Raw genomic sequence first — 12977 nt, forward strand, 5'->3', positions numbered from 1 at the left:
GACATGAGGGCCCCACGCCCCCTGAACGTTTTAAAAAAAGAAGAATTAAAAATAAATAGAGAAATAAGTAAATACAAATATTAATTAATTAATTAATTAACTTAATGAAATCCTGATTAGTTAACTAGTTAAATTTACTTAACCTGCTAATTAAACTAAGTAATTGTTAATTAGTTATTAGTCTATGGCAGAACGGACTCACGCGTCAGTTTGACCAGTCAACACCTCTGTTGACTGCTGACGTCATGATGACGTCAGCATACACTATTCTGGATGGAAAAACTTAGTACATGAAAGTTGCTCAGAACAACGAGACGAATCCAGATACGCAGCCCGTTCATCCGCCACACATTCCTAGCATAGCAAACACGCAACTTTCTTCCTCCGGTTCATCTGTCCGAAAACGCGGAACACCGGGGATACTTTCCCGGATGTTTCCCCCTTCGCCAGTATTACCTCCTACTGCCTTAGGTCACCTCTAGCACCGCGTATTGCCGCGTCTCGCTTTGTGATGCTTTGATTGCTCTGTTATTTATTGTGTTCCCCCTCCGTTACTTCTTTCTGGTAGACCCCGAGACTACCGGCGACCCCAGTTCGACTACGGAGTTGATGACCCTACTTGCCAGAGCAACCAGGCAAGCCTCCCCCCTGATCACCAGATATCGCCTATTCTTCTCTATACTGCTTGCATTAGAGTAGTGTAGCATGTTACTGTTCGGTTACTCCTATTCTGTTGCATAGCCTCTCATTGTTGCTACAGTCGTTGATACATTACTCACAATCCTAAATGCTTAGTATAGGATGCTAGTTATCATCATTGGCCCTACATTCTTGTCAGTCTGCCTTGCTATACTCTCGGGCCGTGATCACTTGGGAGGTGATCACGGGTAAATACTATACATATATACATACTATACAGATGGTGACTAAAGTCGGGTCAGCTCATTGAGTACTCGCAAGTGATTCCGATGTGGGGGCTGGAAGGACAGGTGGCTCCATCCCGATAGAGGTGGGCCTAGGTTCCCAACGGTCCCCAATTGTTACTGCGTATTGCGACAGGGCGGGTTGAGACCACCTAGGCAAGAGGTGGGCCTGGCCTTGGTCGGTGTTCGCGGTTACTTCATAATAACAGGCTTAACGAGATCTTGGTATTTGATCTGAGTCTGGCCATTGGCCTATACGCACTAACCAACTACGCGGGGAAGATATGGGCACTCGACGTCGTGGTATCAGCCGAAGCCTTCGTGACGTCAGCGACTGAGCGGCGCGCGCCGGGTTGGACTGCGTTAACGCAACTTCCTTTGTAATGGAGGTTGCTAGGTCGGCTTCCGGCCGCCCACGCAACGTGCAGGTGTGCAATGTGCGATGGGCCCAGACCCCTGCGCGCATAGGATTTAGACCAGCGTGCTGACCACTCTGTTGTGCCTAGGTGGGGCTGTGACGTGTTGATCTTCCGAGGCCGGGCATGACCCAGGAAAGTGTGTCCGGCCAAATGGGATCGAGCGTGTTGGGTTATGTGGTGCACCCCTGCAGGGAAGTTTATCTATTCGAATAGCCGTGTCCCTCGGTAAAAGGACGACCCAGAGTTGTACCTTGACCTTATGACAACTAGAACCGGATACTTAATAAAACACACCCAGACAAGTTCCACAGATAATCTGGTGATCACTTTTCCACAGGGTGACGAGGGAAGAATCGCCGGGTAGGATTATGCTATGCGATGCTACTTGGAGGACTTCAGTCTACTCTCTTCTACATACTGCAAGACGGAGGCTGCCAGAAGCGTAGTCTTCGATAAGACTAGCTATCCCCCCTTATTCTGGCATTCTGCAGTTCAGTCCACCGATATTGCCACTTTACACATATACCCATGCATATGTAGTGTAGCTCCTTGCTTGCGAGTACTTTGGATGAGTACTCACGGTTGCTTTTCTCCCCCTTATCCCCCCTCCCTTCTACCTGGTTGTTGCAACCAGATGTCCGAGCCCAGGAGCCAGACGCCACCGTCGATGACGACTCCTACTACACCGGAGGTGCCTACTACTACGTGCAGCCCGCTGACGATGACCAGGAGTAGTTTAGGAGGATCACAGGCAGGAGGCCTGCGCCTCTTTCGATCTGTATCCCAGTTTGTGCTAGCCATCTTATGGCACTTGTTTAACTTATGTCTGTACTCAGATATTGTTGCTTCCTTTGACTCGTCTATGATCGAGCACTTGTATTTGAGCCCTCGAGGCCCCTGGCTTGTATTATGATGCTTGTATGACTTATTTTACTTTTAGAGTTGTGTTGTGATATCTTCCCGTGAGTCCCTGATCTTGATCGTACACATTTGCGTGCATGATTAGTGTATGATTAAATCGGGGGCGTCACATCCACTTTGTCCTCTCTTCGATCGCTGGATTCTCCTGTTCATGTTTTCACTGCTTATGGTACTCCACTTTCTGTTGCTAGTAGAGGCAATCTTTCCACTCCTTCTTATTCTGTTCCTGATGTTGCTCATGTTCCTCGACTTACCATGAATCTGTTTTCTGCTGGTCAACTTACCGATTCTGGTTGTCGCATCATCCTTGACGTTGACTCTTGTTCTGTCCAGAACTGTCGCACGCACAGTTTGGTTGGGGCTGGCCCTCGCCGTCGTAATTCTCATGGTCTTTGGGAGTTGGACTGGCTTCATGTTACTTCCGCTACCACCACCATCGCTAGTTCCTCCGCTTCTGTCGCCTCCATTACTGGTTCCTTCAAGCAGTGGCATCATCGACTTGGTCATCTGTGTGGTTCTCGGTTGTCGTCTTTAGTTCATCGAGGTCTTCTGGGGTCTGTCTCAGGAGATTTCTCTTTAGAGTGTCAGGGTTGTCGTCTTGGCAAGCAGATTCAGTTACCATATTCACATAGCTGGGCAGTGTCTAAGCGTCCCTTCGATTTAGTCCATTCTGATGTATGGGGTCCGGCTCCTTTCGCTTCGAAAGGTGGTCATAAATATTATATTATTTTCATAGATGATTTTCTCTCGTTACACATGGCTTTATTTCATGACTTCTCGTAGTGAGGTGTTGTCTATTTATAAGCGTTTTGCTGCCATGGTTCATACTCAGTTCTCTTCACCTATTCGTGTCTTTCGTGCTGACTCCGCTGGCGAGTATATCTCTAAGATGTTGCGTGGTGTTCTTGCTGAGCAAGGAACTCTCTCTCAATTCTCTTGTCCTGGTGCTCATGCTCAAAATGGTGTGGCTGAGCAAAAGCATCGACATCTTCTTGAGACGGCTCGTGCATTGATGATTGTTGCCTCTCTCCCGCCTCATTTTTGGGCTGAGGCTGTCTCCACCTCCACCTATTTTATCAATATACAGCCTTCTGCTGCTCTATAGGGTGGTGTTCCTTTCGAGCATCTTTTTGATCGTTCTCCCAATTATTCGATGCTTCGTTTGTTTGGTTGTGTTTGCTATGTTTTTCTTGCCCCTCGCGAATGCACCAAACTGACCGCTCAGTCTGTTGAGTGTGTCTTCTTAGACTACAGTGATGAGCATAAGGGCTATCGTTGTTGGGATCCTATCGGTCGTCGGATGCATATCTCTTGAGACGTGACTTTTGATGAGTCTCGTCGCTTCTACCCACGCCCATCTTCATCGACTCTTTCAGTGGAGGATATTTCTTTCCTCACTTTTCCTGACTCACCTATCACCCCCGTCGAGCCTGTGCCTATTCGTTCCACTCCTTCTGCTTTCTCCACCTCTAGTTGATTTGCAGCCACCATCTTCCCCGGTCTCCTCGCCTAGCATGTCACCGGATTCTACACCTTCATCTCCGGTGACTTCTTCGTCGCCACCCCTCGATTCTCCCTTGGCGATTCCTCCTTCTATTGTTCCCTCTTTTCCTCAGCAATACACTCGTCGTTCCCGACCTGTGGATGCCTCTGTGGATGAGTTTTCATCTTCCTCTCAGCCTACTTATGGCTTGCGTTCTCGTCCTCGTCCTCCTGTTGATCGCTTTGGATTTCCCACCGCTGGTGCTGCTGTTCTTGAGCCGACTTCTTATCGTCAGGCTGTTGTTCATCCTGAATGGCAGTTTGCGATGGCAGAGAAGATTGCTGCTCTTGAACGCACTGGTACCTGGGATCTTGTTTCTCTTCCTCCCGGAGTCCGTCCCATCACTTGTAAGTGGGTCTACAAGGTTACGACTCGCTTCGATGGTTCTCTTGAGCGTCACAAAGCTCGTCTTGTGGCTCGTGGTTTTTAGCAAGAGCATGGTCATGATTATGACGAGACTTTTGCTCCTGTGGCCCATATGACCACTGTTCATACACTTCTTGTTGTTGCTTCTGCACACCACTGGTCTATATCTCAGCTTGATGTTAAGAATGCCTTTCTTAATGGTGAGCTGCGTGAGGAGGTGTACATGCAGCCACCACCTGTGTATTCTGTTCCTGATGGCATGGTATGTCGTCTTCGTCGCTCTCTCTATGGCCTTAAGCAAGCCCCCCGCGCCTGGTTTGAGCGTTTTGCCTCTGTGGTCACTGACGCTGGTTTTTCAGCAAGTGCTCATGATCCAACATTGTTTATTCACCTTTCTCCTCGTGGTCGGACTCTTCTTCTTCTCTATGTTGATGACATGATCATCACTGGGGATGACCCCGAGTATATTGCCTTTGTAAAGGCCCGTCTTAGTGAGCAGTTTCTTATGTCTGATCTTGGACCTCTTCGCTACTTTCTTGAGATTGAAGTCTCTTCTTCCTCTGATGCCTTTTTTATATCCCAGGAAAAGTATATCTAGGATCTTCTTGCTCGTGTTGTTCTTACTGACGAGCGCATTGTTGAGACTCCTATGGAGCTCAATGTTCACCTCCGTGCTACTGATGGTGATCCTCTCCCTGACCCGACGCGTTATCGTCATCTTGTTGGCAGTCTTGTCTATCTAGCTGTCACTCGTCCGGACCTCTCTTATCCGGTTCATATTCTGAGTCAGTTTGTCTCTGCTCCCACATCGGTTCACTATAGTCATCTCCTTCGTGTTCTCCGATATCTTCGGGGCACGATCTCTCACCGTCTATTCTTTCCTTGCTCCAGTTCTTTACAGCTTCAGACCTATTCGGATGCTATGTGGGCTAGTGATCCTTCAGAACCGTTCACTTTCTGCTTACTGTGTTTTTCTTGGTGGTTCTCTCATTGCCTGGAAGACAAAGAAACAGATTGCAGTTTCCCGTTCGAGTGCCGAGGCTGAGTTGCGAGCAATGGCTCTTTTGACGACAGAGGTGACTTGGTTACGGTGGTTACTTCAGGATTTTGGTGTTTCTGTCACTACACCAACTCTGCTCTTATCTGACAGTACAGGTGCTATTAGCATTGCGCGGGATCCTGTGAAGCATGAGCTCACCAAGCATATTGGTGTTGATGCTTTTTATGTGCGCGCCGGTGTGCAGTATCAGGTTATTGCTCTTCAGTATGTGCCTTCCGAGTTACAGTTGGCGGATTTCCTGACGAAGGCCCAGACTAGAGCACAACATGGTTTTTATCTCTCCAAACTCAATGTTGTTCATCCACCATAAGTTTGAGGGGGGTGTTAGAGTTATAATATAAGTCATATACCCCTTTGTATTTATCCCGTTGTATAAGGGGTTTCCTGCATATGTTCTACACCTGTACATGTATATATATCGGCCTATGGCCTCATGGGAATACAAGTTGCATATTTCCTAACAACAGAACCTTCCCTTGCTCTTCTGTGATGAAGCAGCAGACCGGAGCCATAGGTTCTCACTGTTGTGTCCTGCACGGGGCTAAGGTGGGTGGTGGGATTCAGGGTAGCAGCAGTAAGTAGAGCCATCTCTTGCTAGCAGCTGCCTGAAAGTGTTGTGGGCAGCTTGAGGAGTGAGTTCCCTTGCAGGCTTATGCATCTATTTATAGATGAGGATGGAGAATCTGTCAAGTGGGGCTGGTGGTGGGATGAGAATGAAGCTACGGCTAGAACCCTAAGACACAAGGCAGGGACGCCACTGAGTTGGCTAACCTGGTGGGAGCTCTTTGTAACTTACCACCATGCATTCCTGTAGCCCACAAAAAAATTGGCAGAGGAGCTTATCTCCATGGGTCAAATGCAACAAAAAAAAAGGTAGCGCTTTGTACATAAATTAAAGAGAACAGTGAAAAGTTGTACCTATAGACATTCGAATGGCACACATATAAATTTGAACACACTAAGTTAAAGAGAAATGGCCAAACTCGGCTCTTTAAATATCAATCTCTCTACCCGAATCTGACATGCTGAAATTCTTCTTATCTTAAGCTAATTAACAGTAGTTTCAAAATCTTAAGCATGTAATATGTTCGGCAATTGGTTTCGGGGTATTGACAAACAATTTTTTACACACATTCTTGTGGGGCCGGGCGGCTACCTTATGTTAGGCAGTGTGCCCTATCAGGAATGACCTGGTTTTTAATAATAAATTTATTTCATATCCTTTGCAGGTTATTCATGCATGTAAGCGATAGCTACGTACATGGTCTATCCTGCAGAGGTCAGAGGACAGAAATATTTTTATGGTGGCGCCTACCTGGCTAGAGCATACGGCCAGGGAGGTTTCTCCATTCATGGATGGTGGAGTAATCTCCGGATAGGATCTACCCCACCTTAGGTTGGACTTTTTATTATTGTTGTAGAACAATATTTTATTTTTGGTTGTGTTGGACGTGTTAGTTGTGTGCATCGTGCTACGCTTAAGATGAGCTTTCTTTTTAATGTGGTTGTATCACCTCGATAAGTCAATTGAATGAAATGTCCTTTATTGAAAAAAATGCTAATTAATGATAGACAAAAGGCTTGACTTGACTCTACCTCCTATAGAAAGTAAATAAAGCAAAGTTGATGGGTATTGGGCCATCTCTCGCTGAGCGTATATGGGCGGTGCAGGCGGATCTGCATATTTGGGATCGTGATATTCTTAAGGGACCGAAAAAAGAATTTACAAACTAAAAAAAGAACTAGAAAGGCTGCGGAGGGGACCTATGTGTGCGGAGTCTCAAGCGTGACAAAAGGAGATTCTTGTCCTCATTGAAACTCTGTCGGAACAAGAGGAGATTTACTAGCTACAACGTGGTCGCGCAAACTGGCTATTGCATGGGGATCGTAGCACCTCCTTTTTTCATAATGCGGCAACGGCCAGAAAGAAAAGAAATCAGATTAAAAAATTGCTTGATGATAATGGGCTATGGGTGCAAGGTACAGAGATGAAGAATCACATTATGGCATATTTCTCAAACCTCTTTACGTCAGAAGTTTCCCATCCTAACTCGGAGGTTCTATCTCTTGTCCAATGAAAAGTGACCGATGAAATGAATGATGCTCTTCTAGCCCCCTATACGGCCGAGGAGGTTCGAAAGGCCCTATTTGATATTGGTGATTTAAAAGCGCCAGGTCCCGTCGGCCTCCATGCTATTTTTTACAAAATATTTTGGTCTATGTCGGGAGATGACTTGACTGAAGAGGTTCTTCAAGCGGTAAATACTTGTTCTATACCAAATGGGTGGATGATACTGCAATTGTAATGATCCCAAAGATTAACTCTCCTGAAAAGGTAACCCAATTTAGACCAATCAGCTTGTGCAATGTGGTGTATAAGGTTATTTCAAAAATGATTGTTGCTCGTCTAAAGATAATCCTATCAGATATTATTAGCCCAACTCAGAGTGTCTTTGTGCCTGGAAGATTGATTACAGACAATATATTGGTGGCATATGAATGTTTCCATACAATAAAAAACAAAAGGGCGGGTAAAGAGGGTTTGTGTGCCATCAAATTAGATATGCACAAAGCATATAACCGAGTGGAGTGGTGTTTCTTAAAGGAAATTATGCGGAAATTGGGTTTCAAAGAGATTTGGGTGAACTTAATTATGAAATGTGTATCCTCTGTGGAGTACCGGGTCCATATTAATGATGATGAGACGGAGAGTTTTAAACTAACTAGAGGATTGAGGTAGGGAGATCCCCTTTCTCCCTACTTATTCTTGTTATGTAAAAAGGGTTTGACCGCCCTTTTAGCTAATGCGGAGGAGAATGGAAACATTTCCGGTATAAAGGTATGGGTCGTACCAATGTCAATCCTATTTTGGGTAAGATTTGGAAATTATCGTGTCCTGCAAAGGTAAAAATATTTATCTGGCGAACGTTGCATGGAACTCTACCGTGTCGTGTTACACTTGCCAATAGACATATGAAAGTTTCGCCTCTTTGTCCATCATGCTCAAATGGGCAAGAAGATACAAAACACATCTTGTTTTTGTGTCAGAAGGCAAAAGAGGTTTGGGGTAAGCTGGGGATGTACGAGGTAATTAAGAAAGCTTGTGTTATTGATCGTGCGGGTGAGCCGGTTATTGAATTCTTACTTCTTATGACGCACCAAGAACTATCTATATGAGGTTGCCAGAATGCAAGTGAATTAATCGTGATAACCACTTGGTATTTATGCTGGGAGAGACGCATGTTGGTTCATGAAGGAAAGTCTCAAGATTGGAACCAGATTTTGATGGGGGTTCGTGCTATAACAACAAACTATGTGAATGCCCACTTTCCTAGTGCGACTAGTAGAAAAGAAGGATGGAGCCGATCTCCTATGGGTTTTGTTAAACTAAATGTTGATGCTTCTTTTGACCATGATCTACTCAGGGGCACGACAGGTGCTGTAGTCAGAGATGACAAAGAAAAATTCATTGTTGGCGGAAATTAGAAGATCGATTGTTGTGCTGATGTACTAACAGCAGAAGCGATGGCTCTGAGGCTTGATTTAATTCTTGCACAAAAGGCGGGATGCAATCGTCTTATTATTAACTCTGATAATATGAAAGTCATTGACACAATGAAAAATGGAGGACAATCGGCAGGAGTTGCGGCGGCGGTCTTCGAGTTGCGACTAGATTTGAACATTGTAATAGGATAGCTAATAAGGTTGCTCATGAACATGATAGGCTAGCGAAAGTTTCTGTAACTAGAGATTGGTTTGAGGAGCCTATGGAGAATATTGCACCTCTTTTTATAGACGACGTAACCATTAGTTCCAATTAATAAAGTGCATGTTTTCTTTAAAAAAAGAGTAAAAAGTATATATGTTTAGCTTGGAATCCATCTCTACATGCAAGTATTAAGATTTCATAAACTTGTTTTTCATAACTTTTAGTGCATCAATCCATTAGCTTAACTTAGCAATGTAACCAATGCTAGCTCCGCCCCCGATGAGATCTATTGTGTTTGCTAGAGAAATACACACATTTTGCAGTTCGAAATTATCTAAAGTAAGTAACCCTTAATTGTATATATCCCATCATACTACCCTATAGAAGAAAGAAAAGACCCTAAATCCACATCATTCATTTATCTGACAAGTATTTCCAAACAGAGGGAGTACATTATCAGAATAGTCTAGCCCCCTAAATTTGCATCTAAATCATGTGCCTATCTCCACGTCCCCATCTCTGTCAGAAATATGCCGACGATTCCCTTCAAAAAAAAAAAGAAATACGCCGACGATGCTAAAAAAAACAGAGGCATTTCCGGTGGCCTGTGGTGGTGACATGCATGAATCCGAACAGTGGGCCTTTTCACCTTGTTGTTACTCACCGTCGTGGTCCGAACGCGTGGCTCGTGTAACGCGTGGCTCTTCCATTTGTTAGTGCGGTCCATACATTCTGTGTGTGGTTGTGAGTTAATTGTACAGAAGTATCAATTGAAGCATCACATATAGATTGGTATCAAGATTGCTAATTTTTGCATATCAGTATTAAGATTGTGCCAGGATGTTGCAAATAGGTCTAAACTGCGTATAAACGCGTATTGACAGTGTATCTGACTGTTGGGGCCCGTCTGTCAGGTGCCGATGTGGCATATTTTTTGCAGAAAACCCCTTGCTTTATACGTAATCACATAAATACCGTTTTTTTGCGGAAAAAGTTACCGTGAGAGACTTGTATTTTCGTTCGGACTTGTTTGTAAGTCGGCCCAACAAATGTTACCGTCCAATTCGACAAATCTTTATCTTTATCTTTACCTAATATTAAAGGGAGGATCGTTTCTCCACTTTTTTTGTCATACCTAATATTAAAGGGAGGAGCGTTTCTCCACTTTTTTCGTCACTAGTACAAATGTCCGTGCGTTGCACCGTGCAAAAAATGAAATGTAACCTGCTTCACGTGCCATTATGCAATATTTTTATAATCTAATTTTCGCAAACATCAGAAATGAGGTTACACTGAGTTTTTTTTTTGTATGATGAAATTTGGAATAAGAAATAAGGCTACATGTGCACGGATCTTCTAAGACTGCTCTGCGGCAATGAACTGCACTTGTTGAAAGTCAGAGAAGAAACCAACGCCAGTCACCACAAAACTATGGGGGTGATAATGGAAGCCACCCCCCAACCAAATCTTTGGAATGTAATCCAGCCTAACAGCATCATCATGAAAGTTGCAAGTCCAGTTGCGGTAGAGAAATCACCCATGAAAGATGAGTGCTCGTTTGGACTGGGGAACTGCCAAAATGAATAAGGAACCATGAAAAGGTTAAAGGAGTACAAGGAAAGAAGAAAAACAAAAGCCGGAAAAAATTACCTGTGCCTTGAGCTTCGATTTCCATGTGACTTACACAAAATTGATTATAATGCCATATGCAACAACTAAGGTAGCAAGGCCCCTCACATATTTTGAAGAGATCAGAACTTTCATACTCTCTTTCATGCTAAGCTTAGGTTTGTTCTGTTGAAACAATGGCTATATTCACAACTGTGGTGATCTGAAAATGATTTAATCAAATCAACTTGAGCAAAAAGGGCTATCATTTGATAAGAAAGCTGACCAAAGATAAACTCAAAATTCCATATGGCAGGCACAATAATGACATGGACAAATAAAGGCATCACAAAGGTACCTCAAGGAATTAGAACTGAAAGGTAAGGCTTGCGGCCAGTGACCGGAAGTAGAATATGCTTAACTTGGGACAGAGCATTAATCACTAAAGCACTTCCAGATTCATTCACTTCAGCCCTCACTGGTTACAAAGCAAAGGCAAACAAATATCAAACAGTGGTCTCAGCTCAACCATCCATCGTACCTCTTCAAACATAATCAGAAGAAAGGATGTTCTTTGCAAGTTTGATTATGAATCACCACAAATTTCCCTGCTAAGAACAAAGTCAAGCATGGTGAACAATTCACTAACTTCGGTGCAGCAAAGGAAGGCCAATACATTGTCAGAAGCGCAACTACGCTTGGTCAGACACACAATCATTCAAACATCACATGAAAATATCAGCATCAGCAACCTGAAACCACTGCACCTCGCTCCAAGTCAAAGCGAAGTAACTAATCTTCAGTACACGTAGTGACAGCACAAAGAGACGACCAAGCAATCGACGTACAAATCTCAAGAAGACTTCAAGTCAGAGGCCGCCACCCACGCGCCTCCGCAGGGAGCCCGGCCGGGGCCAGTGGACCATGGCCATAGGCACCACCGTCTGGGAGGAGCAGCGCTGGTGGCCGGTAGCACTGCCCCCGCGGTGCGTTCCGAAGGCCATGGCTGCGCCGTGGGCGCCGCCTCAATTGCGGGCTGGTGCGCTTAAGAACGAGCCTTGCCGGCCATGTGCCATCGCCTCGCGGAGCGTCTTGGCCAAAAATATGAAACCTAATGCTATGCCCTGTTTAAAACTTTTTATAAAGTAAAAATATTTCAAAAAAAATAGACATCACAATTTTCCATATGTATCACACACTAACGTTTAGACTTTGTAGTTTCTCTACAAAGATTGACCACATATTCAATACCAGTTGGTGAAATAGGAACATATAGTTCTGCATTTCCACTCTACACAATGTTATTTCTCCAAAAACGAATCCATTTTTAGATATTTGTCATATTTCTGAACTTCAAATTGCTCATTGTTTGAAGTATTCAACAGTCTATACACAGTCAGGGCAAGATTGGACAGATGATGCTAAAATTGCAAGGGTAAGAAGATGGACCAGACACCAGATTAGTGGACAACCATGGGATGACCTCATAATTCAGAAGGGAGTCAGACTAATACATGATCAGTCAGCCTTAAATTCAGCATTCAAGGTAGTAACAATACCCTGATACTACAGATACGCTGATAGCAGAGCATGGTGTCCGTACCAAGTGGAACCAAACTTGTAGGCAAGTAAACCTAACACCATATCATAATATGAGCACGGTGTCTTTTACACTGTTATATTGTTCTGTCTACTTGGGCTGGCCCAACAGATGCTTACAAAGATGTTGGATAAAATAAATAAAAAATGCTGGATGAAAGCTAGATGCAAATGAGGTTATACATCATCAACAATTCACTGCTATAGTTTATTTAGATTCACGGACATGCTGTTTTTATATGTTCACTGGCAGAATCTACGGGACTGTATATGCCAATATCTGTGCAACTGTCTCTTCAAATTGCTAGCCTGCGGGTTGACATGATCAGCAAAACATTCCTAGAGGTACGGATCAGCAATGTAGTAGCAATCTAATCAAGTTTGTGTCTAGCCCGTGGCGCCAACGACACCTCCCGTGCCACTGCCGGCCTTAGAAATACCAAAGAATTATCACCCAACAACTATTGTATGCTTGATTTTTATTGCTTATAGCAAAATAAGGCCAAATTTAAATAACACTAATTTTACTATTTTCTATGTTCTTTGACGACTCTTGGTGATGATCTAGATTGTGTCTAACAAATCAAAGTAATTTACTTCACTCTGTTTTGCAAGTTTCAGTTTCTATAGCATGGCTTGCATGCGTCAAGGCAACATAGAGTAGTCATGAATGTATTACCAATCATATCATTATTAGTAATGATCTTTGTATGAATTAATATAGGCATCTACCTTACTGATACACTCAACATAAGCAACTTGGTCCAATGTTATTTGGTTGATCATCCCATTTTACATAATCCAATCGAAGAACTGAATTTTATGGGCA

General features: G+C 43.9%; 1 long non-coding RNA gene across 4 annotated transcripts in view; it reads right to left on the bottom strand.

The window, feature by feature from the left end:
* Positions 1-10229: 10229 nt before the first annotated feature.
* LOC119366465 overlaps positions 10230-12977 on the bottom strand; it is a 4255-nt gene continuing 1507 nt past the window's right edge. For all 4 annotated transcript variants that reach the window (XR_005176043.1, XR_005176045.1, XR_005176044.1 and 1 more), the window contains 3 exons: positions 10908-11027; positions 10592-10772; positions 10230-10512 (listed from right to left, as the gene is read on the bottom strand). This is a non-coding gene — a long non-coding RNA (uncharacterized LOC119366465). The remainder of the gene's footprint in view (positions 10513-10591; positions 10773-10907; positions 11028-12977) is intronic.

The sequence above is a fragment of the Triticum dicoccoides genome, chromosome 2B (assembly GCF_002162155.2).
Source record: "Triticum dicoccoides isolate Atlit2015 ecotype Zavitan chromosome 2B, WEW_v2.0, whole genome shotgun sequence".
In the NCBI taxonomy this organism is placed as follows: Eukaryota; Viridiplantae; Streptophyta; class Magnoliopsida; order Poales; family Poaceae; genus Triticum; species Triticum dicoccoides.